This window comes from Saimiri boliviensis, chromosome 6 (genome assembly GCF_048565385.1).
Source record: "Saimiri boliviensis isolate mSaiBol1 chromosome 6, mSaiBol1.pri, whole genome shotgun sequence".
Taxonomy (NCBI): domain Eukaryota; kingdom Metazoa; phylum Chordata; class Mammalia; order Primates; family Cebidae; genus Saimiri; species Saimiri boliviensis.
In genome coordinates, this window is record NC_133454.1 from 91,858,349 (window position 1) to 91,884,995 (window position 26,647).

The window sequence follows — 26,647 nt, forward strand, 5'->3', positions numbered from 1 at the left end:
GTACCCATTGAACTAAGTAAATTTGGACAAATTATTTTATTTCTGACTGCTCAGATTTCTTTTCTGCATATTAGTTCTAATATTCTTTTCTAGTTATTATAAACACTCGATGAAAATATGGTGTTTAACCTTTTTTAAAGAAAATAAGAAAGAATGTACTTAATTTTTAATAGAGAGTGAAAAGAGATGTAAAAAATATTAAAATAATGTTGACCAGGTGTGGTGGCTCACGCCTGTAATCCTAGTATTTTGGGAGGCCGAGAGAAGCAGATCATTTGAGGTCAGGAGTTTGAGACCAGTATGGCCAACATGGTGAAATCCTGTCTCTCCAAAAAAAAAAAAAAAAAATTAGCTGAGCATTGTGGCACATGCCTGTAATCCCAGCTACTCAGGAGACTAAGGCAGAAGAATTGCTTGAACCCAGGAAGTAGGAGTTGCAGTGAGCAGAGATCACGCCATTGCACTCAAGCCTAGGTGACTAGATAACAGAGTAAGACTCTGTCTCAAAAAAATAATAAAATTAAGTTAAAATGTTGAAGACAACTTAAGACAAAAAGCAACTGTTAATCCATTTCTGCAACTCTGTCAGAAAAAATAAAAGGTTTATGTGTGTGTGTGTGTGTGTGTGTGTGCATGTTAGCACTTAATTTATTTTTTAGATATTTTATATATAAAAGTATTATGTATTGTATAATACTGAAAGGATTATGTAAAGTATTATATAATATACAATGCCTTCGTCTTATTATTTTCTTAATCTTAAAAGCAACTCTGTGAAGGTATTTATTAATTACTTGATTTCCAAACTTTGCTGCACACTGGAATTACCTGAGCATCTTTAAAATAATGCTGAGAGCTGGGCTGGACATGGTGGCTCATGACTGTAATCTTAGCACTTTGCTATGGTCAAGGCAGGCAGATTGCTTGATCTCAGGAGCTCAAGACCAGCCTGGGCAACATGACAAAACACCGTCTATAAGGAAAACACAAAAAAATTAGCTGGGAGTGATGGTGCATTCCTGCAGGCCCAGCTATGAAAATAATAATAAAATAAAATAATACTGAGACCTGTATCCCATTCCTGAACATTCTGATTTAGTCCCATAGGGTGAAACCTGGGCACTAGAATTTTTAAAAAGGTCCCCAGGTGATTCTAATGTGCAACAAAGTTTGGTAGCCATTTATTTCTTGTAATTTTCTCCTTAAGTGGGTGGTTGAAGACTAAGTAATTTGTACAAGATTGGATAGTAAGTGACCATCCAAGAATTTGGCAGAGACAACTTTCCAAGTTTAGTACTCTCTCATTTTGGTTCATTATGGGTAGCACAGGTGTGAGGAGACTGTTTATGAAAATATTTTGTGTCAAGCTTAATGTTACGATACCAATTTTTCTTCTCTCATTTTCATTGTAATGTAACTGGCCTTTAAATCAGCTACCTGATGAGAAAGCATAATGCCAATAAGGGGACAATTTGTATAGAAGGTTTACCGTAAAGCAATGAACAGAGGAAAATAAGCAGTTGTGCCCAGAGTCTTGAAATTATTACACTCACATTGCAAAGTTCCTGAAAGCTGTATTGCTTATTGTTGAGGATGGAGAGCCCAAAACCTCAGTGTTAAGAATCCTTGAATCCTGGCCAGGCACGGTAGCTCGTGCCTGTAATCCAGCACTTTGGGAGGCCAAGGTGGGCAAATCACGAGGTCAGAAGATCAAGACCAGCTTGACCAATATGGTGAAACCCCATCTCTACTAAAAATACAAAAAATTAGCCGGGTATGGTGGCACACACCTGTAGTCCCAGCTTCTCAGGAGACTGAGACAGGAGAATCCCTTGAAACATAAGGCAGAAGTTGCAGTGAGCTGAGGTCATGGCATTGCACTCCAGCCTATGTAACAGAGCAAAACTCCATCTCAAAAAAAAAAAAAAAAAAAGAATTATTGAATCCTCTTGAGTAATAAATATTAACCAACTCTATAAAGGCTATTGTGCAGTTTTCTGGTTTTGCTTTGTTTGCAAGCCCTTGCTTTTTTAAAACAGAAGCAAAGATTCTCAAATAGATTTGTAATTGTAAGACTCAAATGTAAGATAACCCTAAAGCATTAGCCTATAGGTCAAAGGCTTTGACATTAAGTGCATTTTGCTTGGGTTCTAGTTTTATTTATTAATGGGAGGCATCTGAGCCGTAGTTTTTGTATCTGTAAAATAGGATTAATAATTACATATGTATACATTCCGTAGAGCATTGCACAAAATAAGGCTCTTGATAAAATCTCTTTTCCCCATGTGAAAGTTAAGAGACCTTTATAAGAATTTTCTATTAATTATAAGAAAATAAATACTTTATGGCCATGGCCATACCACCCTCAACACATCCTATCTCATCTGGTCTCTGAAGCTAAGCAGGGTTGGGCCTGGTTAGTACTTGGAAGGGAGAAAATAAATAACGTATAAACGTTTGTATTTAGCATGATAGCTGCTATGCACAAGTATGTATACATTTGCCCCAATCTCCATAATATGTAATATTGATAATATTTATAGAGCTGTAGTTATATAACTACTTCCCTTCAAAACATTTATTTCAATATTATAATTTTTATTATAAAACTGTAAAACATAAAAGGAAATGAAATAATTTTTTTTCTTAATAGAACTGCAGCAAGTTATTAAACTTGAAATACTTCCTTCAACCTAAGTAATTTTGTTTAACTGAATATAAAGCTATTTTTTTCTGATTACAGTAAAGGTTTTAGTATAAAAATTTAAATGTGTTACTTGAACAAGTCAGGTTTAAAAATACTTACTATTATCCCACCAAAAAGACACATGCACCTGTATGTTCATCGCAGCATTATTCACTATAGCAGAGACATGGAATCAACCTAGATGCCCATCAACAGTGGACTGAATAGAGAAAATATGGCCCTATATACCATGGAATACCATGCAGCCATAAGAGACCAAATTCATGTCCTTTGTAGAAACATGGAGGCAGCTGAAGGCCATTATCTTAAGCAAGCTAATGCAGGAACAGAACCACCTGCCACATGTTCTCACTTATAAGTGGGAGCTAAACATTGAGTACACCTGGACACAAAGAGCAGCACAATAGACACTGGGCCCTACTTGAGCAGAGAGAGGATGAAGAGGATGAGGGTGAAAAAACTACCTATTAGGTTCTGTGCTCACTATCTGGGCGATTAAATCATTTATATACCCAACTTCATTAAGGTGCAATTTACCCACGTAACAATCCTGCACATGTGTCCTCTGAACCTAAAATAAACGTTGAAAAAAAAATACTAATTTCAGCCTCACTTCCACTGCTCGATACATCAAATTTGATCTGAGGTAAAAGTTGACACAGTTGCTCTTGACTGAATTGCCTCTGTGTTCTTGACATCTTTTATATATTCACAACTGACTGCCAGTAATATGAAGCTTAAATCAATAATAACATGTGCCTTATTTGCAAAGATGGTTACATTTTATTTTCTGCATTTTGTAGTCAAATTTTTAAAAGATAAAAGCCAAAAGGTCAGTATGTATATCTTCATGGCTATTATTGTTCATAAATATGCATCTGTTAAATTCATGATTTTCAGTCCATTTTTGGTCTAGAGACAAAAATGTTATGAGATTGTAAGCATCTTGATATTGTTAAATCTAAATACAAATTTAAACATAATGGATTCACTACAAACCAGGTAATTAGGATTATAGTGAATATTTCCCATGGGAGAAAAGTGAGGCTTTCAAATTTGGTATAAATAGTCTGGAGATTACAATATTAAGTCTGCCTTTACACGTGTGTACATTCAGGTGTTCATGTATGTGTTACTATAGAATTATTTCTCATTTGGGCATTTTGAAGTTTAGACAAAATGGTGGTGAAGATAGATGAATTAGTCAATACATTCTCTGAATTAGTGAATCTGTGTACAGAGAGATGTTGAAACAGAATTACTTTAAGTAAATCGACAGCAAACTTGATCCTCTCCAAAGCCATGCTTTGTAATTTTTTTCTAGCAGCTTAAATCTTATCTCATTTTCATAGCAATATTTTTTATTTTTCCTGGTTGATAGTTAACTTGGAGATTTTACAGCTGTGTAAACAAATTAGAACGAGTAAGTTATGCCTGGTATGTGTGAAGTATGTCTGTATTAAGAATGATTTAAATGCTCTTAAATCTGAAAGTAAATTTTAATAAATGTTAGTTTGCATATTTAATATTTTAGATATAAATCTGTGACTCTTTTATATCCAGCTTTCATTTGATAAAATACTCTGAATGGAAATAATTCTCTCCTATGGTTCTTTCTTTCCAGACATCAATAGATCAATTTAAAAATAGCTTCTTTATGTGTGTGAGCTCTATGCAGTTAATCTTACCCTTTGTATATTGGGCTATTTTCTCTCTGCATGGGAGCAATGCAGAGACTTCACAGAGTTTGACACTAGATGGTTGGAAGCATTTAAGACCAGTGTGCAGCTGTTTAATGTGTGATTTGATCTAATTCATCTATATGTACTATAATATAAATTCACTTTAGTTAGAAATATGAATATTCTTGGAGCTGAGGACATTTAAAGGCAAAAATCTAAATGAAATGAATCTTTTCAATATCATTTTAGGATGAGAAAACCAAACCAAATGACAAGTCTAAGGTTAGGTTTTATGCCTCCTCACTGTCAGCTACCTGACTCAAAGTTGGCATCTCTAGTCAAGACAGAGGAATTGTTACATTTATGCAGGAACTTTCATTTCCTGGTCCAAATAGTGTTTCATAGTGCAAAACCCTTCTTATCGTATATTTGCTTCCTTCCCCCCATTACAAGTTTGCTGATTTATGCACAAAACTGTCTCAACCATAGTGCGTCAACATGGGGCAAGATATTTTCCAAAGGATTAGCCTCTCTTTTTCTACTAACTTTCTTTTGCATGTGTCTCATTTATTTTGAGTCACTCTTTTAGACAGACTTTTTCTGGGTTCAGAGCTTCCTCTGACTTTAAAGAGCCCTGGGTGGTTAGATCAAGTTTGAAGCAGATGAAGGAGAGGGGAAAAAAAGAAGTTCTGTTACCTAGTAGAATGCTGCATTATGCTCCAAGGAAGGAACTGAACATTAACCGTCTAAATGTAGAATCTAGTCCTTGTTCAAGAGAAAGAACATCCTGCAGATAAAATGCCTATAATACATTTGCCAATCAAGTGTACTTGGTTCCTTGAGCTGAAAGATAACAATACCTCAGGATGTTTTTTTGTATCATCTGGGAATTAAATAAGACATAAAGATTAGAGATTTCCTTCTCAGAAAAATCAATAGCACTTTTTGTTTAGAGAACATCTTACCAACATCTAGTTCTGAGAAATCCTGAGTTTTGTGTTTACTGCTGATTTCTCGTAGAGAACAAGAAAGTATGGTAGATGCAATAAAAGGTTTTTTTATTGAAAAGAAAATATAATCTCAGCTTTGATTAATCTGGAGTCATTTATTGCTGGCTATACAACTAAATGATTTTATATTCCTTAAAAATTTATTGTTCTAAATTGCAAATATAATGCTAGAATTAAACAGAGAGTATATTATGATGAGATAGGAAGAATATAGGTGGAATGATGGGGAAAGAAAGAATTTTTTTTGATGGGTATGTTGTTGCCTGGGACTAAAGGCAAAAGAAAAACAGTAGAAAAGTTATAGTAAAGTCCAGTTCCTCAGGATTTATAAAATATAGACAAAATATGTTTAAGCCTTAAATACACTAAATTATTTTATTATTATTTATTTTTTATTTACTTTGTAATCAGCTTCCTCAGGTTGAATTATTTCTCAGTATAAAATTAAAACCCTGCATCGGAATTTTTCTGAATTTCTGGCCAAATAGCCAAATAATTCACCTCCAAATCAGAGATAACGAAATGTCTTTTTTAAATTCCCCGCCTCCCCTGCCAATGAGACTGTTTCTGTTCTATACCATCTTCCAAAGATATGCCTAAATGGGGCTTCAATGCCATAGCAATAAATGTTGGTATATCATATAGACTAAAAAGAATAGTATGTAAAGGAACTTGACTTATTTTTCAAATGAAACTGGTCACAGGAGACTTGATATGGGCTACATTTGCAGATGGAGGGGACGCAGCAATGTGAAAAAATGAGTGAGATAAGAGTGAGCGATGTGCCTATGGAACTTATCTAGATCCTCATGTTTCACTGAGCTCATCCCATACATGGCACTTGTGGTTGTAAACCCAGAAAATCAGAAACAGGTCTCAGTTGATTTAGAAAGTTTATTTTGCCAAGATTAAGGCCGTGGGCCCATGACACAGCCTCAGGAAATCCTGATGACATGTGCCTGAGGTGATCGGGGCACGGCTTGGTTTTGTACATTTTACGGAGACATGAGACATCAATCAATAATATATGTCAGACATTGGATCAGTCTGGAAAGGCAGCACAACTTTAAGCAAAGGCAGGAAGACTCAATGTGAGGAGGAGGCTTCCAGGTCACAGACAGATGAGAGACAAGTGGTTGCATTCGTTTGAGTTTCTGATATGCATTTATCTCAGTGAGCAGAGGTATAACTTTGAATAGAATGGGAGACATGTTTGTCCTAAGCACTTTCCAGCTTGAGTTATCCTTTTAGCTTAGTGATTTTGGGAGCACAAAATATTTTCCTTTCACATACTCAATAATAAGGTAGTCCTGGGCACAATAAAAAAATATGGCCCAGTGAATCATACAGCACTAAGTTCATGATAAACAGTTAATGTTTCAGGATTACTGGTTCCCATAGTAGAAATTCAGTCTCTGTCAGACAACAAGAGCAAGCGAGGAACATTTGCATTGTGTCCTTTCCTAAAACGGCAATGTTCCTACCTGGCCCCTTCTAATAGACCCAGAAACTTCATTGAGTTAGCAGAACTCCCTTTCTGCATTTTCATGAGATTCATTCTCTATCCTCCAGAATGTGTGTATTTTATGAAACCATCTGGTTTGCCTACTATTCTGCTTTCCAATATCAAATCTCCAATATCAGTTATTGTAAGATAGTAGCAGAGCTTGATGCCCTGTGATGTTGAAGTATCCATGGTCCCTATAGGTTATGTCACAGGGCTGGAGATGGTGTGTAGGATAATAAGAGTTCTGTTGTTACTGTCAAACAGATGCAAACTGATTCTGGAATTTTCTGCTTATTAGAATAAAGAAAATTGCATTTTCCAAACCAAGAGATGAATGTCAAGTACCAGGATATTGAGTGATACACTTCATTGAAAAGACCACATCTGTAGCAGCAATTTTGATAACTATGTTACTTCATTATAATCTCCCCACTGTTTTTTAAGTCACATTGATGTTTTTTACTGACTTTCATGGAGATGTGGTAGAAATCACTTTTGGTTTTGATATTTTCAGGTCATTAATAATAGCATGAATATCTGACTTTTTAAATAGGTGTGCTTTTTTCAATTTGGTACTTTTACCACAAAAGAATAAATTCCATGTTTCAAGGATAAAAATTATGACAGTTGTTGACAATATTCATGCAAATTATGAATTTAGGAAAAACTATAAAAATAACCTCGAATGTTTGCAAAGGTGTACTAGTCATAGTATAAAATAGATTTAGATAAAAATCTCACTGTCACCTGATTCCCCACAAAGCATTTATCTTTTCTGAATGTATAGTAAACAGATCAGGTCCCTCCGGAGATAAGAAGGAAGCTTTACATAAAGACTTGAGATCATTATGGCTTTCATTCAGTGAGCACTGAGTCTATAATTTGGCTCTAGTCTGGAAATTGTGCCATCAGAAGATTCTCTCATATTGTTGCTCTTTTTGTTGTACAAAGATAACCAATACTGCATGTTCTCACATATAAGTGTGATCTAAATGGTGAGAACACATGGACACATACAGGGAGCAACACACAGAGGCCTTTCAAAGGGTAGAGGGTGGGAGGAGGGAGAAGACTAGGAAAAATAACTAATGGGTACCAGGCGTAATACCTTGGTGATTAAATAATCTGTACAACCATCCCCCATAACATAAGTTTACCTATGTAACAAACCTGCGCTTGTACCTCTGAACTTAAAATAAAAATTTAAAAAAAAAACATGAATTTAGCGAGTTGACTTTCAATTTACTTCTCAAGGCCCCATTATTAATAAACCGTAATCAGATTTTCTGTGCTTTAGGTCGATCGGGAGGTCTGATTGGCCTCTCCAGATTGTATTCTGTCCGCCATGTCCTCTTTGCCTCTGGAAATTAACTGCCGACCTGTGTCCCTGCTACCCTGGGAATTTCCATTCACGCTAAAATGAGGAAGCTTATTTCAATAACAGCTCCCGACACTTTCTGAAGAATAATGTTATGTCAAAAAATTTTGGAGCTTTCTTCATCAATTTATTCTTCACCGTTTAGTGAAAAATAGAGCCTCTTGGGACCTACTGAGTGGTATAGTGAAAGGGATGCTTATGTGAGCTATTAATTATAGGTTGAATGGAATGTAGAATTATTTGTTCAGGTTTTTAATTCCTTTATCTTCATCATAACAAGTGATCCCTGGTCTTTTTGTGTCATTTAGTGTGGGCTATTGTTGAATCTACCTTTGTATTAGCAAACCGAGCTAGGGTCATTTCATGCTAGCCCATTGAATTTGGGACATCTTGTTAGTGCAGTACAAACAGATTAGTTTTGCTGAATCTAAAATTACATCCTGCTCTCCTCAGACTAATACCCTCAAAATCTATTGCAAAGATAGCAAAAATAAAAATAAAAACAAAAACAAAACCTCTGCCATAATACCTTTAGTGGCACCCAACATTTTAAATGTATATTGAGGCTTTGTAACTAGTTAGCCAGTAATTCCTGAGCCTTACTGTGGGATGTATCTAAATTCATCCCGAGCCAGGCTATAGTATTCTGATGCCTGGTAGAAGTTGTCAGCAATGGCTTAGAAAAGTATGGGTTTGGCCAGGTGTGGTGGCTCATGCTCAACACTTTAGGAAGCTGAGATGGGTGGGTCACTTGAGGTCAGGAGTTCGAGATCACCCTGGCCAACATGGTAAAGCACCATCTCTACCTAAAAAATTAGCTGGGTGTGGTGGTATGCACCTGGAATCCCAGCTACTCAAGAAGCTGAGGCAGGAGAATCACTCGAACCCAGGAGGCAGAGGTTGCAGTCAGCCAAGATCATGCCACTGCACTCCAGCCTGAGCAACAGAGTGAGACTCTTTCTAAAAAAAAAAAAAAAAAAAAAAAAAAAAAAAAAAAAAAAAAGTGGATTTTTTTATTCTGTGGCTATATGAAATTTGAGGACAGAGACATTGTTTCAGAAGTGTCCGAGTTAATTGACATACTATTGTTAACCTGGTCCAGGAGCATACCGAGTGGGGAGGAATCTATCATGTACCTTCCCTGGTTCCCCAGAGGGTATGCTTGCTATTTTCTTTCCCAATCTGTCAATTCTTTTCATGTCTCTGCGCCTCTCTTCCCGTCTCATCTGAGACCAAGATCTGGACAGGATTTGAGCAAAGGACAGGAGCCAATACCAAATACAAGTCATATTATTCTGTAAATTTCATATATCATGGCTATTCTATGGAAAGTTCTTCCATATCCAACAGCTCACAAATGAAAGAAATTTGGTCGATTTCTCTAAATTTAACAATAAGATATTTGTCAAATGAATTTGAAATTCAGAAAAAATTTCAAAATTTGTGATATTCACCAATAATGTGCTGAGATTGAAAGAGATTTTCCTGAATTATTAAAAATTTTGTCCTAATTAATTATGCTAAAGGAAAGATTCCCATATATTTCGATTCTTCTTATGCAAATATTTCTAAAACAATGTTTTAAGAAGGGGTGACCAAAAAGTATAAAACAAAAATCTTTAAGAAAATGAAAAGTAGCATTAATTCATGCAGTTAATCAATAAAAATATTATGTTGTTTTGTTTTTCTATGTTTTGTGACCACTGAATGGTACCTAGTACATATGAGTGCTCATTAACATTTAGTTATTAACTTTATTGTATCATTCCTCTCAAGATTAAAATTTCAGCAAAAAGAGTCTGATTAACAGCCAACACTAACTAGATCATGGCCTCATACCTTGATTACTCAGACTGAATATAATGAAAAAAGGGTCCTGGAGCAGTGGCTCATACCTGTTATCCCAGGACTTTGGGAGGCCAAGGTGAGTGGATCATGAGGTCAGGAGATTGAGACCATCCTGGCTAACACAATGAAACCCCATCTCTACTAGAAATACAAAAATTTAGCTGGATGTGGTGGCATGAGCCTGTAGTCCCAGCTACTTGGGAGGCTGAGGCAGGAGAATTGCTTGAACCTGGGAGGCAGAGGTTGCAGTGAGCCGAGATCATGCCATTGCACTCCAGCCTGGGCAACAGAGCGAGATTCTGTCTCAAAATTAAAAAAAAAAAAAAAAAAAAAAAAAATGAAAGGATAGTGTCCCTACAGAAAATTAATATATTCTTACCTAAGAAGAGAAAAGAATACTGAAAGTGTAGAGATGTTCTTGCAGTTTGATATCTGTAGATCTGGCCTCTCTCTTACAGTTTCTTCATCTGTATGTTAACTCCCCTTCTTTGTACCATACCGTTGTACTTAGTTGTTTCCTAGTCTTTATCCCTTTGCTAGACTCTAAGATCCTTGAGGACATAGTTTATGTTTTATTCATCTGTGAGTCTAACATAATGCCTAGCATATAGATGCCTAGTTGAAATGGTTTTGGATGAATGAATAAATAAATGCCTCAATATGGATATTCACCTTTAGATGTAGAATACTGTTATCAATGGGTTTTAGTCATCTTTGAGTTTTAATCCTGAAGACTTTTATTCTCACTAAGTTTGAAATTTCTCCCTCTGCCTGTTTACTTAGCTCAAAAGCCTTTGACGTGACAAAGCATGAGGAGCAAATCTGACTTTTCAAGTAGTAAAGACAGAAGATTTGAGAATTTTAGAATGCTTTAGGGAAAGAACAAGGATCTGAGGATATTAAAAGCACTGACAAGAGATTGGCTGAAATAACAGACCATGGGGATTTAAGCTAGTTAGTAAAATGTGAATCTTGGAGGAGTTTAATCATTTAGTTAATTGTAGATAATATTATATAGTCACATGATGTATTATTTGCATTCAGAGCCTTATATTAAGGTAAAAATGATGGTAAAAATGAGCGTATTTATATTCAATGGTTCATTCAGTTTGAGGATTTCTTTTCAAGGCCTGTTTATACTGCTTGCCACAGGTCCAATAAAGTAAGTATCAGATGAGTGATAACTAGTAGTTTCATGAATTTGCTCACCATTGAAAATTAGGAAGAATAATTGTAGGGCCTTTAGGTAACAGTTTCTCAAGAGATGATTTTGGCCTGAAATGAAGTGCTGTGTTTTTCAATTACCAAAGGAGTCATAAAGATGAAATCATGTTTTTTTTTTTTTTCTTTTGCATCTTTTTCCCAATAACTACCCCTGTGGCTCAATAAAATAGTTGGTGAAGGAAATGAGAATATTAGAACTTTTATTTTCTCTTAGAGCACCTAATAAGCTGTCTGCCAAAGCACTATTTAACAACCAAGGTAAAAATACAAGTTCTATAAAACTGCAGGAGCGAATCAGAATTCTAACACTTAGGAACAATGAACAATAGATACTGCTATCAGCTTTCCGTAAATGTGTTATTAAACAATGGGTAAATCAAAAAGGAGTTAAATATGATCATGGAGTATAGCAAGTTCATCTTATCAATCTTTTATAATATCAAATATTAGCAACTACAAATATTTTATATTAATTGAATCCTATTTATATATGTTATTTAAAATTGGTAGTTTGAGTATATGTTAGCAACAAAAGATAATGTTATTGGCTGTAGGTGTTTATGTGCATGTAATCTTGATGATGAGAAAGGTAGTTGTGATTTAAAGGGTATTAATTAAATAAAGGTGACTCAGAATACTCTCAAGGAGTTTACTCTCTATCAGGAAGAAATGTGATGTGTGTGTAATGCATAGCTTGTGAGATCAAGCTTAAAAAATGGTTGGGAAAGGTCCAGGCACCGTGGCTCAATCTTGTAATCCCAGCACTTCAGGAGGCTGAGGTAGGTGGATCACCTGAGGTCGGGAGTTCGAGACCAGACTGACCAATATGGTGAAACCCCATCTATACTAAAAATACAAAAATTAGCCAGGCGTGGTGGTGCATGCCTGTAGTCCTAGTTACTCAGGGGGCTGAGGCAGAATAATCTTTTGAACCCAGGAGGTGGAGGTTGCAGTGAGCCAAGATCACGCCATTGCACTCCAGCCTAGGTGACAGAGTGACACTCCATCTGAAAAAAAAAAAAGTTGAGAAAGGGCTGGACATGGTGACTCATGCCTGTTATCCCATTATCCCAGCACTTTGGGAGTCCAAGCTGTGCAGATCACCTAAGGTCAGGAGTTCAAGACCACCCTGGCCAATATGGTGAAACCCCGTCTCTCCTAAAAATACAAAAATTAGCAGAGGGTGGTGGCAGGTGCCTGTAGTTCCAGCTGCTTGGGAGGCTGAGGCAAGAGAATCACTTGAACCTTGAACCTGGAAGGTGGAGGTTGCAGTGAGCCAAGATTGCACCACTGCACTCCAGCCTGGACAATAGAGTGAGACTATCTCAAAAAAAAAAAAAAGGGTTGTGAAAAAATTAGTTGCAAGCAGTCATAAGTCTTAAGTAAGAAAAAGGCATTATGTTACTATGTGTCTGAAATTATAATAGAAGTTAAAAGATTTAATTGTATGTACTAAAATGTTTTCACACGTTTAAAATTATCTTAAGTATGTTCCATCTTCTTAAATCAAAAAGGATACTAATTAAAAGTGAAAATACCTGCTGTATTATATATACATACATATACATACATATATATATACATATACATATATACACATACATAGTAGCTGTACATACATTGCAATATCTAACGTGCTTATATATGGACCTATTACAATTATTTTTAAGTGTGTTTAAATTGATTAATTTGACCATTTAACTATCCATACATTATTATTTTCTTTGCTCTTTTTATTATCACAAGGCGAAAATCTAAATTATTCACATTTCCTTGTTCTCAATCAATCATAAAAGAAACTGTCTCTCACCCTTTTGATCTATAACTCTTGAAGTGGGTGTCTAAGATATCGGGCTGAAGTTCTTTAGGAATAACATTTAAAAGAATATGAGGTTTGTTGAGTTATCTGTAGATGGAATTACAAATTGAACAAAACTGCTTTATGGCCTTATGTATTTAAAATTATTTGGACAAGAGTATAGGCCCTAGCAAAACGGAAATGACCATATGCAAAGCATGGAAAGCCTTTGTTAAAAGTGCTCATGTTTGAGATAGCTTACTTGTTATGCCCTAAGAAGCAAATGGCAAAAGTAAATATTATTTTAGAATTCCCCTTAAATTATAAGAGGGTAAATAAAATCCATCATTATCATGTTTGTCTTCTCTCATATTTGTTTTAGGGCAGTAGCTGCCAGACTTCTTATATGAGCAACAAGCTGTTTCCCCAATCCTAATGTTCTCTTCATATTGAGGTATAATCCTAATAAGGCCTTTGTGCTGAGATATGGGGAAGAGTGTTTCTAGCCCTATTCTGTACTCTGCTGAGAATTTACATAGTTCAGAGCAAGGAGAATAGATGGGAAAAGACCAGGTGGCGGCATCTAACCTAGAAATTTGTCTAGATTCCAGAGGCTGCTACATTTATATGAATCTGCTTATAAAGGGCCTTTTCAAAATTGTTATTTTTGTTCATGAGCTTAAACCATATTATATTGTTTGGTAGTATAAATAACAGTTGCATTAAAGGCATGTGAAACATATGACCGAAAATAAAATATGTTAAATTGAAATTCCAGAAAGTATAAAGAGAAGAAGAGCAAATCCTGGATTGAAAAAGGGAGGTACACACACACACACACACACACACACACACACAGACACACACACACACACACACACACACACAGTTTTCATCTAGATGATTTCCTAGCACCAGCACAATGTCGTCCCTTGAGCATAAAAGTAAATCTGACTGGATTTTTTCATGATGACATCATCTCTGCTACTCACGGTCTCACATCCTACATTTAACAATGTGCAGGCACATCAGCAAGACAACATTGTAAAAGGAGTTTAACTGGGGAACTGTTTTCATGATATTTGATAGCACTAATTGTGGTCACTGCTTTCAAAACACTGTGAATGTAGAATACCATGTCAGAAAAAGTCACTCTCACCATATGGAAAATGGAAAATTAATTACTTTAAAATGAGCTCTTACTAAACGTGTTGGAGAAATTCAAGTCATTGGAACAAATCAATAATGAATATGTATGCTTTTTTTTAAAGGAGACATTTATAGATTTTATATCAAGAGCCTTTATAAAAGGCTGAATATTTTGGGAAAAGAGTTACTTTTCATTTAAAAATGTCTGAGAATTGCTAGGTGATTTAAAATGTAAGTACTCACCATATTTATGTGTGTGTGGTCCAAGGTATGTGGTATTGGTTCATTACAGAGTAATGGAATAATGTTTTTTAGATGAGGTAACTGAGTTTACAGTATATAGAGCTCTTCAGCTGTGTCTTAAGCTCTTAGGGGCTGAGTGCATGAATGTCTTCTATTGTTTGACTTAGCAGTTTGAAAATGCATTACATATCATGCATGAAACCTTCTAGTATGTGTTTTGTGTTTATATTACTGTACTGGTCATGTCTAATTTCACACCAGTGTAGGCTGCTTGTCTAATAGATGCCTTGCTAGCATTACTGTTTCATATAAGAAATAAAATAAATGTGGTAATTTGTATATCTTGAAGACAAAAGAAACAAACTTCTACAATGTTTACCAATGAGAACGCTACTGTGTTTTTTTGTCTACATTTATAATTGAAGGGATATTAAACTTCAGTTAGAAACTAGTGAAAATAAACATATATATATTTTTTGGCTCATCTCCAATTAATGATTCTCCCAGAAAAGAACCCTTTCTTGTAGTGGGGAATATTGTAATAAACATACAAACTCAGAATAAATGAATTTTTACAGAATAAACAAAATGCTGTGGTAAGATTAACACAAACGACATTAATCTTTACTTATCTAATAAATGTGTGTGCAAATGTATATGTGTAGAACCAAACCATATGTTGTTCTATGTTGTTATATTTGCTATATTTAAAATTGTTCAAAGATTGAAAAGTAGATATATGATCTTTTTTCCCCCCACAGACGTAATGAATGCCATAGGATATGATCATAAAGCAAACATTAAGTTTTTACTTTGTGTCAATCAGAGTAAGCTTTTTGCATGAATTAAATCATCAAATTACTTAAACTCCCAGCCTTGGGAGGGAGCCTTTCACTGATCTATCACTCATCCATCTTCCATCCTTTCCAACCAATGGTCATCTTTCCTCCCTCCCTCCTTCCCTCAAAAAAAAAAAAAACAAAAAAACAAAAAACAAAAAAAACAAATTACTTAAACTCGAGGTAGATCATGCCACTTCTTAGCTCAGATTTTTCCAGTGGTACCTCGACTTTCTTGACGAAAAAATAACAGCCTACAAGGCTCTATATGCACTGTTCCTTGGCGACCTTTCTGATCTCATTTATCATAACTTTTCCATTACCTGAATTTGTTGCAGCCACACTGGACTCCTTGCAATTTTTTGATCCTGACAACTAGGTCTCATCCATCACTGGGCCTTCACAATTATTCTCCTAGCTTCTTAGAGTATTATTTTCCCAGTGATGCGTATGACTTGCTTTCACTCTCTTCATGTCTCTGCCCAAATGTCATGTTTTATCTGAGCCCTTCCTTCACCAACCTATATAAAGTACCTTTCCAGGATACTCTTACCGACTTTTTAACTGCCAAATATTTGTTGAATGCTAACTGTGAGCAAGATCTGACAAATAAGAGTAAAGCATTACTAGGTCCACCCCCAGAGTTTTCACCTCATGTCAATACAACTAGTAATTGAAAATCCAGTATTCAAACTCAGGCAGTCTGGTTTCAAATGTACTTATAACCACTCTATTCTGCTGCCCCTCATTAAAGGGAATATATGCTTTAGCTACAATCATATTTGTATTTATTCAATAAATATTTCATAAGTACTGTTTGATAGGTATTACACTAGGTGCTAGGGATAAAGTGGTGAACAAAACCAATCATGATTCCATTCCTCACGAAGCGTACAGCCTAAAAGGAGGGAAAGTTGCTAATCAATTGATCATATGAAAGAACTTGGTAACAGAAATAGAATGTGGATTTTACTCAGGTAAACTGAAGTGTAAGGGGTGGGACTTGCAATTATTTTGGCAAAGCAGTATGGGAAGAGAAAAGATACTTAAGAAGCTTATGGTGGGAGGCAGCATGTAGAACATGCAGGAATGATAACAAAAGCCAGCATGGCTACAGAAGAGAGAGGACCCACAGTACTAGAGTAGACCATGTGCAGGCTAATACAAACCATGGAAGCCACATCATAAGGAGCTTTGTCTTTATCCTTACAGCAATGGGAAGTCATTGAAGATTTTTAAGCAGGGAAAAAATAAGCTAAATTAAATTTTCCATTTGAAAACCCTAATTTGATTAGAGAGTAGAGCTCAGAGGTGACTGCACTGTGTGGTAATGAAAAAGAGTCAGAAGATATTGTAATTAAATCATCATGGAAAGGTAAAGCATCTGTCTTAATTTTTTATTTTTTCCTATGCGTATGTGGGCTTACTACAGTAATTACAGATGTGGTGATATAACTAATGGTCAGCTCTCCTCATGGCATTCTTTGCAAATGGAATTGAAAGCAGACATGTATTTGAAAAAAATTAAACAAATTGAAGATAAGTTATTATCTAGGATTGGTATTCGGTACTTTCTAGGACATCTTATTTAATTCTCAAAACATGTTACAAATGTTAGGCCTTCAGTTCCAAAAGGTTAATTAGATTAAATTACTGTTCTTGGTCATTATTAGTGCAGTGAAGTTAGCAGCAAAAAAAGAAAAAAAGACCTTTCCCCTACCCTCAAAATTGTTTAGGAATCTGTGAGCCACTAAAATAAATTGCATTCTTTGAATTCATCTATTTAAAAAATCTTTAAACTTTTGAAAATATTTTCTTGATAGGTAATTTACAGATGAGTACCCACAAGTAGTTTTGACTAAAATATTAGAGCCAGAGACTCTGAACTCAGAATTTGCTGCAAATATTGATAAATTATGATGTCATAGAACATGTGGAGTATTTGTTGGAAATGCAAAATTTATATATATATATATATATATATATATATATACTATATATACATATATATATATATATGTATATATTTAAAGCTTCTTATTCATTAAGGAAATTCTTCAATTGTGGAAGAAACAGAAAAACTGATGTCCATTCTCCAAAACAATTTTAAAACTATCATCAATTTGATCTATAATTAATAATAATTTCTATTAATCTTATGGAGAATCTGAGGGTTGTCACACCTGCTCTCTCAAACTCCTTCCTCTTTCTGAGAAATTTTTCTTATTCCATTTTGTATGTCACTTTTTCTGTCTTATCACTGAGCTGTGACTTAGGAGTTTCCCAGTTGGAAATGTCAGAATAAAAGAAATCACTGTTTTTACTTCTGCAGAAGTATCATTAATTTTTTTCCTTTAGTCCATTCTTGACAGCAATGTCATAATTATTTTTTCCAAAGTCTATGTTACTTCTTAGTTTAAAATGTTAAAATCTACAATTCAAGTAGGAAAAATGACAGATAGAAGACAGGTCTAATGAGCAGCTCCCACTTAGAGGGACAGAACAGTGTCTGGAGACACACACTGTGAACTTTTGCTCCAAGAACCACCACAGGAACAAATCAGGAAAACAGAAATAATTCACAGACCCTTTGAAACAAGCAGCTTGCTGCTGCAAATGCCATGAGACAGCTGAAAAACTTTTGAGTTCCCAAAGTATGAGTGGGGAAATGTCAGCCTCTGAACACACAACCCCACTGGGAACCAAATAATCCTGATCATGGGAGAAGGATTCAACCTTACCTAGAGCCAAAACAGATTTAAGAACCCAAATGTAAGATTAAAAGTAGAAGCAGCAGCAGGAAGAGCCCCAAAGGTACTTCCAGTCCTCAGATCAAGTCTGGGGAAGCCATTTCTAGCCTTATCTCACAGAGGTCCTTGGGGAAAGGAAAGCAGCCAGTGGAATTTGGGAGGGACCCCAGGGTGAGGAAGGCTCCTAGCGGTACTTTGTAATAATTTTGACTGAACACACACATTTCTGAGCAGAATCAGGAGGCAAGAGGGAGAACAGGAAGTGCAGATACAAGTGCAGACGCCACAGATGGTGTGGGTAGGTGGGCCGAGGCCTGAGAGCCCTGCTTGCTTTCTCAACTGGGAGGCTTATAGCTTAGGGAGAGATCTCAGCCCTACGGGCAAGCTGCTTGGATATAACCTCAGTGCAGTTGTGGAGGCACAGTGGGAGTGAGACTAGCCTTGCTGGCCGTGTGGGAGCTGGGTGATGCCTGTCACTGCCCCCACTTCCCTGGCGACGTTTTTGTACAGCATAGGCAGCCATAATCCTCCTGGAAACATAACTCCATTGGCCTGAGAGCTGTCCCCAAACCCCTATAAGGGCTGCAGCAAGCCCTGCCCAAGGAGAATCTGAGCTCAGACCCATCTAACCCTGCCCCTACCTGACGGTTTTTCTCTACCCAGCTTGGTAGTCAAAGACAAAAGACATAATCTCTTACTCTGTGACCCTGACCACCACCTGAGAAACCTGAGCCCTCATCCTGGCCAATGTAGGGCAAAATTACAACTCCCTTCTACTGCTATCCTCCCTTCACTCTCTTGAAAGCACCACCTCCTGGCTGGAGGCCAACCAACTCAAGTCATTACAGCAACTCGTAGCAGAACAACCCTGCTCCAAAGAAGGAAAAAACAACAGCTAATTCCACCACCTGACACACCCTGGCTAACCAGAGGTCCTGAGACTGTCCACTTCACAATTTCACTGCTAGCATAACCAACAAGTGAGAAAACTAGTGCACTAAACAAACTACAACCAAGGACTCCCAGAATCCAATTTACTCCCCTGCCATCTCCACCAGAGCAGGTTCTGATATCCATAGCTGGGAGACCTGAAGATAGATTGCATCACAGGACACTTTGCAGACATTCCCAGCACAGCTTGGAGCCCAATAGTCCTACTAGGTGGCTAGATCCAGAAAGGCAGTAATAGTCACAGGAATCTGGCTCTCTGGAAGCCCTATTCCTAGAAGAATGGGGAGAGCACCACATCAAGAGATTACCCCATGGGATAAAAGAATCTGAACAGCAGCCCTTGAGTTCCAGCTCTTTCCACTGAAACATTCTACCTAAATGAGAAAGAACCAGAGAAGTAATATGACAAAACAGCATTCTATAACACCCCCAAAAGATCATACTAGCTATCTAGCAATGGTCTAAACCAAGAAGTCTCTGAATTACCAGAAAAAGAATGTTGATTATTAAGCTACTCAAAGAGTCACCAGAGAAAGGTGAAAACCAACTTAAAGAAATTAAAGGCCAGGTGCAGTGGCTCATGCATGTAATTTTAGCACTTTGGGAGGCTGAGGCAGGTGGATCACTTGAGATCAGGAGTTCAAGACCAGACTAGCTAATGAGATGAAAACCTGTCTCTACTAAAAATACAAAAAGTTAGCCAGGCATGATGGCTCAAGCCTGTGGACCCAGCTACTTGGGAAGCTGAAACATGAGAATTGCTGAACCCAGGAGACAGAGGTTGCAGTGAGCCGAGATTGTGCCACTGTACTCCAGCCTCGCCAACAGAGTGAGATTCTGTCTCAAAAAAAAAAAGGAGAAGAAGAAGAAGAAAGGAAAAAAGAAAAAGAAAAAATATATAGGATAGAGATGAAAAATCCTCCAGAAAAATAGATATCCAAAAGGAAGGATAATCACAACTTCTAGAAATGAAAGGCACACTTACAGAAATGCAAAATACACTGGAAAATTTCAACAATAGAATCAAACAAGTAGAAGAAAGAATTCAGAGCTCAAAGACAATGCTTTTGAATTAAATCAATATGATGAAGACAAAAATAATTTTAAAAATAAGCAAACACCTCCAAGAAATTTGGGATTATGTTAAATGACCAAACATAAAAGTATATACACATATGCCATATATATACACACTCATACCATGGAATACTACTCAGTCACAAAAAGGAATGAAATAATAGAATTCACAGCAACCTGAATGGAGTTGGAATCATTGTCTAAGTGAAGTAACTCAGGAATGGAAAACCAAGCATTGCGTGTTCTTACTTATAAGTGGGAGCTAAACTATCAAGATCCAAAGTCAATAAGAATGATATAATGGACTATGGGAACTTCAGGGGAAGAGTAGGAGGGGTTTGAGGGATAAAAGACTGCACAATGGGTTCAGTGTACACTGCTCAAGTGATGGGTGCACCAAAATCTTAGAAATCATACCTAAAGAACTTAGCCGTGTAATAAAACACCACCTGTTTCCCCAAAACGACTGAAATAACGATAATAAATATTAAAATCGTTTTATTTCTCCTCATTATGAACACTGAGATTTCTATTTAAATTTTTTAGATAGCCTCGCCAATTGACTTAATTTTTAAGTGTAGAACTAGACACGTGGAGGTTTTAAGAAACTAATCTCAGTGTGTTCATATGCAAACAATTAGTTGGGAGAACAGAAGCTTTTCATAGTTGATGATTCCCATATGGATGTATTTATAAATTATGTACACTGTTTATAAAAGTGGAAGGCATGCATTTGTTGTCAAACTTCCTATACTTTCTCTTTTGGGAAGGATTTGATGCTTCTCAAACTATCAATGACAATGACATAGGAACTTTTTTGTAGACGTTTTAAAGCTTTGTTAAGGTATAATTAATGTGTAACAAAAATTACATATATGTATGATGTATTTCTGATGTTTTGATATACGTGTACATTGTGAAACGATTAAATCAAGGTAATTAAAATATGTATTATCTCACTTATTTTTTGTGGTGAAAACACTTAACGTCTTCTCTCTTAGCAATTTTTATGTGATATGTTATTATTAATAGTCACCAGATTGTACAATAGATCTCCAGCACTTACTCATCCTGGCTGACTGAAAGTGTACCCTTGACTAACATCTCCTAAGCCCTCAACCCCTTTCCCTTAACCCTGGCAATCACTGTTCTACTCCCCGACTTTATGAGTTTAACTTTTTCAGATTTCACCTATTAGAGAAGCTTTCAGTTCACAGCAAAATTGAGCAGAAAGTACACCAGAGTGGTATATTCATTAACAGTCATTGAACCTACATTAACACATTGTTACCCAAAGACCATAGTTTTTAGGGTTCACCCTTAGTGTGTCTGAGTTTTTACAGATGGCATATATCCACCAATACAATATCATACAGAATAGTTTCACTGACCTAATAATTCTGTGTGCTCTACCTTTTCATCTCTCCCTCCTTGCTAACCCCTGATCTTTTTACTGTCTTCGTAGTTTTGCCTTTTCCAGATTGTCATATAGTTGGAATCATACAGTCTGTAGTATTTTTTAGATTGGCTTCTTTCACTTAGTAATATGCATTTAAAGTTCTGCCTTGTGTTTTCGTGACTTGATAACTCTTTTTTTTTTTTTTTTATCACTGAATAATCCATTGTCTGGCTTTACCCTCGTTCATTTATTATTCATCTACTAAAGGACATCTTGGTTGCTTCCAACTTTTGACAATTATGAATAGAACTGCTATAGACATCCATGGGCAGATTTTTAATAAATATGCTTTCAACTCATTTACATAGTAACTTTTATTGTCCATCTTATAAGCCTGAGTTTTGAGGACTAGGTTTAACTTCATTTCAAACATTAGTTTATATTATGCCAGAGATGATTTCAGATCATTCAAAATGCCATTACTTATTTGCCAACTTTGTTAGTTAAGTGATTAATTTCATGATTTTAGAGGAAGAAAAGTGTACTAAAACTCTGCTGTAAGAAACTTTTTTATTATTTCTTTTTTATGTATCTGAACATTTCTATGGCACTACAGCCTGAATATTAAACTAAAATTTTGATCTAAGATCTGTTCTATGTAAAGTGAAATTTATCTTTGTGAGAAAAAAGGGAGAAAGGGTAAATTTTGGATTCAAGCTTTGTGCGTTCAACTGTCCTAAATCATCGCTCACTGCTTGAGGCAAAGGGTCTTACTGCAGAGTCCCCAGGAGAGGCTTAGGGTACCACAAAAATATTTTTCTCCCTTTTTAAACATTTCTATAATTTGCATCTTAAAGACTATATTTTCATCATTTCTTAAGCCACTTGGTAGTCATAGTTAGATACCTTGATACTATGAATGTTCAAGGAAATAGTTTTATTGAAAGAGTTTCTTTTTCTATTAAATATATAGCGAAACTAAAATTGGTAAGGGGATACAGGCGGAAACATTAATTCCATCATGGAAAGAGTGACTTTATTGCCTGTCTATTTGAACAGTACACTCTATATACCCTTTGGAAAAGAAAAAATATTAGTTTTTGGCAAGCATCATGTCTTCTTTTAGGTATCTCTTCTGTTTTATATCTCAAATGTCTACTTGACATAATCAAGGGGAGTAGTATGATTCAAACTTTTGTGAAGAATGAATTATTTAAACTACTAGTATTAAATTTTCAGTTCACACAATACAAGGGAGCTCAAGATGCCATTCTCTCAGTCTTTTTTACTCCTGACTTGAATAGGTGAAAGGGAACATATGATTCTTTATTCTAATGCTGCCTGGACAAACATTTGGGAAATAAATCAAATGCTGAAATATACTACCTTCAAGGCTTTGGTGAGCTGTCATGGATCAGTCGAAAGTCTAGGAGCATAAAAGACCAAATGATTTGTTTTGAACTGTCCATAAGCTCAGTTTCTTTATCTGGAAAATGAGGCTTCTCTTATCTGCCCAATGCATTTGGTCATTTGTTTGTTTGTTTGTTTCTATTGCAGCTGGACTCCATCAGGTCAGGCATGGTGAGGCAGCAGGAGAAGCCTCTAGTGCCCACCTTCCAGAGCTGCCACCTCTTTTTTCTTCTACATAATAAATAAACATTAATTATAAACCAGTTTATTTTGAAATTGAAAAATACAGGTGTTCAATTACTGTTAAACTCAACATTTTAATTCTCTTTTTTTAAATGTAGTTTAACTTCTGGGATACATGTGCAGATCTTGCACGATTGTTGCATAGGTACGCATATGCGATGATGGTTTGCTGTCTCCATCACCCTGTCACCTACATCAGGCATTTCTCTCAGTGTCATCCCTCCCCAACCTCTCTGGCCCCTGCTGTCCCTCCTCTACTCCCAACCCCCTAACAGACCCCAGCATGCGATGTTCCCCTCCTTGTGCCCATGTGTTCTCATTGTTCAACACCCGCCTATGAGTGAGAACATGCAGTGTTTGGTTTTCTGTTCTTGTGTCAGTTTGCTGAGAATGATGGTTTCCAGGTTCATCCATGTGACTACAAAGGACAGAAACTCATCATTTTTTATGGCTGTGTAGTATTCCACGGTGTATATGTGCCACATTTTCTTTGTCCAGTCTATCATTGATAGACATTTGGGTTGGTTCCAGGTCTTTGCTATTGTAAACAGTGGCTCAATGACCATAGATGTGCTTGTGTCTTTATAATAGAATGATTTATAATCCTTTGGCCATATGCCCAGTAATGGGATTGCTGGGTCAAATGGAGTTTCTATTTTTAGATCCCTGAGGAATCACCACACTGTCTTCCACAGTGGTTGAACTAATCTACACTCCCACCAACAGTGTAAAAATGTTCCCATTTCTCCACATCATCTCCAGTATTTGTCTCCAGATTTTTTAATGATCGCCATTCTAACTGGCATGGGATGGTATCTCAATGTGGTTTTGATTTGCATTTCTCTAATGACCAGTGATGATGAGCATTTTTTCATATGTTTGTTGGCCTTGTATATGATTTTTAAGAATTAAATAGGACAATCCCTATTAAAGTAAGTGTTATGTACCTAGAGCATTGAAAGCACTTACAACATGAGTACCCTCCTCCCCAACCCCACAATAAGTTTCAGAAAACAGCAAGTCAGTACCTCCCATGTGTAAAGCACCACATTTGGCACTGTGTCAGTGTAATGCTAAATAAGATCCTGGTTCTCCAGATGCAGATTATTACAACATTATAAATGGAATTAGTTAAGAATGTGCTTCATGACACCATAACTAGGGCATACATCAGCTTATATATCCAATATTTGAAAATGACTTACATGTTTATATTTCTTAGTAACTTAGCTACACCTGGGGAGCTACTGGATTTGATGGGAGTTGAGAGACATGGAGTTGATGATGTTAGGAGGGAAGCTAGTCAAGTAGTCAAACACTGCACTTTATAAAACTCCAAATTATAGCTTCACTTTCCCCACTATGAATGTGCTGTCTGATATGATAACCACCAGCCACATGTGGCTATTTAAATTTAAGTTGGTAAATGAAGTAAATGCTTAAAAGTTCAAATGTTCAACAGCCACATGTGACTAATGGCTACCATATTTGTTAGCACAGATATAGGACATTTTTGTCAATGTAGAAACTTATATTAAAAAACGATTCAGAAGTTTTTAAATATAAGTTTAGAGCAAAGACAGGAAGAAGTAAATTATTTGCCAGTCTATTTCTGAAATCTTGTACCCATAATGGAAATAATGCAATGTTGGCAAGAAAATCTGAGAGAAGGAAATCATAGATATTTAGTATGTTTCTACTTGCATTGATGACCTTTTTGAACACTTACCAATACACTTTAATTAATTAATTTGCACCCCCACACACATAGCCAATGGGGTGTGCATTGTGTTTTATGAACATCATATAGCAGAGAAGACTGAAAGATAGATTGTAAGTCTGATGAGAATGGGAGGACACTTTTGGAATGCATAACTGTTCTCTTGTAGGTCAATCAACCAATCTATAAGTATTTTAGAAGCTGTAAGTATATATGTTGGGTTAATCTTGCTGAGAGATACAAACAGTAGAGTCTTGATGTTAGAAATTTTGCTATTCTTTCTATTGACTACTTACACACAATCTCAATGGCTTATTGGTAGTCACAATCTCAATGGCTTATTGGTAGTAACTTCTCATTTTGCTAACACAAAATATTGAATCCTACACCATGGACACTGTTGTACAATAGCATGGCTCTTGTTAGTGAATGAGTGAACCTAAATTTCTATCCAATTTTGGTTTAGCTTGACTGTTTTCTATTCATCATTCATATTCAGTAACTTTCAGAAAAGGTTTGAAGGTATTAAATTTTTCAGTTATGCTTTCCTGAATTTCTGAAAGGCATTTTATGCATAGTTATGCCATTAACTTAGTAAATTTTTGAGGCCCTGGGAACATGTCCCTTGGGCATGTAAAAATTCTAATAGAGTATTCGAATTTTGACTTTGATCTAGTTTGAGGAAGCAGTCTAATCATTCATTCATTCATTTATCAATTAGTGTTTGAGGACATAATATTGTCTGAAAAAGCTTTCATGAGTAAACAAAGATAATATATAATTTAAATGTTGTTCTTTGGAGAATTGAGCAGTTAGTGGAAAACTGATATGGAAAACATATCAGGTGAGCTATATGTGAAGGTTCTCTTTTAAATTCCCCATGAGCAAAAATCCTTATTTCTAGTTATATGTGATGGATTTTATAGGGCTAATGAGTGTGACTTTTTAAAAAATCCTCAAATGAAATGTTTTATCTGGATGAAAATTGGAAGCTTCTATTCACACTGTTTACTATTTCCTAGTCTTCAGCTGGCATGGGAACACTCAGTTTAACAGCTGTACAACAGAAGCAAATACCCCATAAATTACCTAAATGCCAAGTAGTTAGATCAGCGTTACTGCTAGATTCTTCTACACTCGGAGTTCCCAAGTTTTGAAGTATCAATAGCCAGCTTTCATTTTATTTGACTTAAAATAACTTTTCTCTCTTCTAATATGATTTCATTGAATTTTAAGTAAGTACTTAGATTCTGGCATATGATAGGTACATGATTTTGTAAAGACCAAAAGCTTTGTAGGGGAAAAAATTACATTTTCGTTTACATCCTCAGTGGTTGTTCTTGTAAATTCTTAAAGAGTGGGCTGAATGATATTTGAGGGCTTGTCCCTTGTGGATATCTTTCAAAAATATACCCCTTGGTGGATCAAGTATCAAATCAATCTATTGCTTCTTCAGTGCAAAATGGATATTTTGTTCCCTTTTGCTATGAGAATCATGTCACTTAGCAAGCCTGTAGTTATATGAAGTATTTTATACTTCCTAGATTATAGTTTCTACAAGCAAACTCATATATTAGCTTGAAGTGGTTTCACATGTAGTTTCTTCTGCCCACCAGAGATATAGGTGGTACACCTTGAAGTGGCTCATTGTTTGGATCTAATTATGCTCATTTCTTAAACATAGTTTTTGCCTTATTCATATCATAAAAAAG

General features: G+C 36.0%; 1 protein-coding gene across 8 annotated transcripts in view; it reads left to right on the forward strand.

Annotated features, from left to right (window-relative positions):
• Positions 1-26,647, forward strand: part of GAS2 (growth arrest specific 2) — a 135,358-nt gene that overhangs the window by 19,529 nt on the left and 89,182 nt on the right. The gene's annotated exons all lie outside the window — the stretch shown is intronic.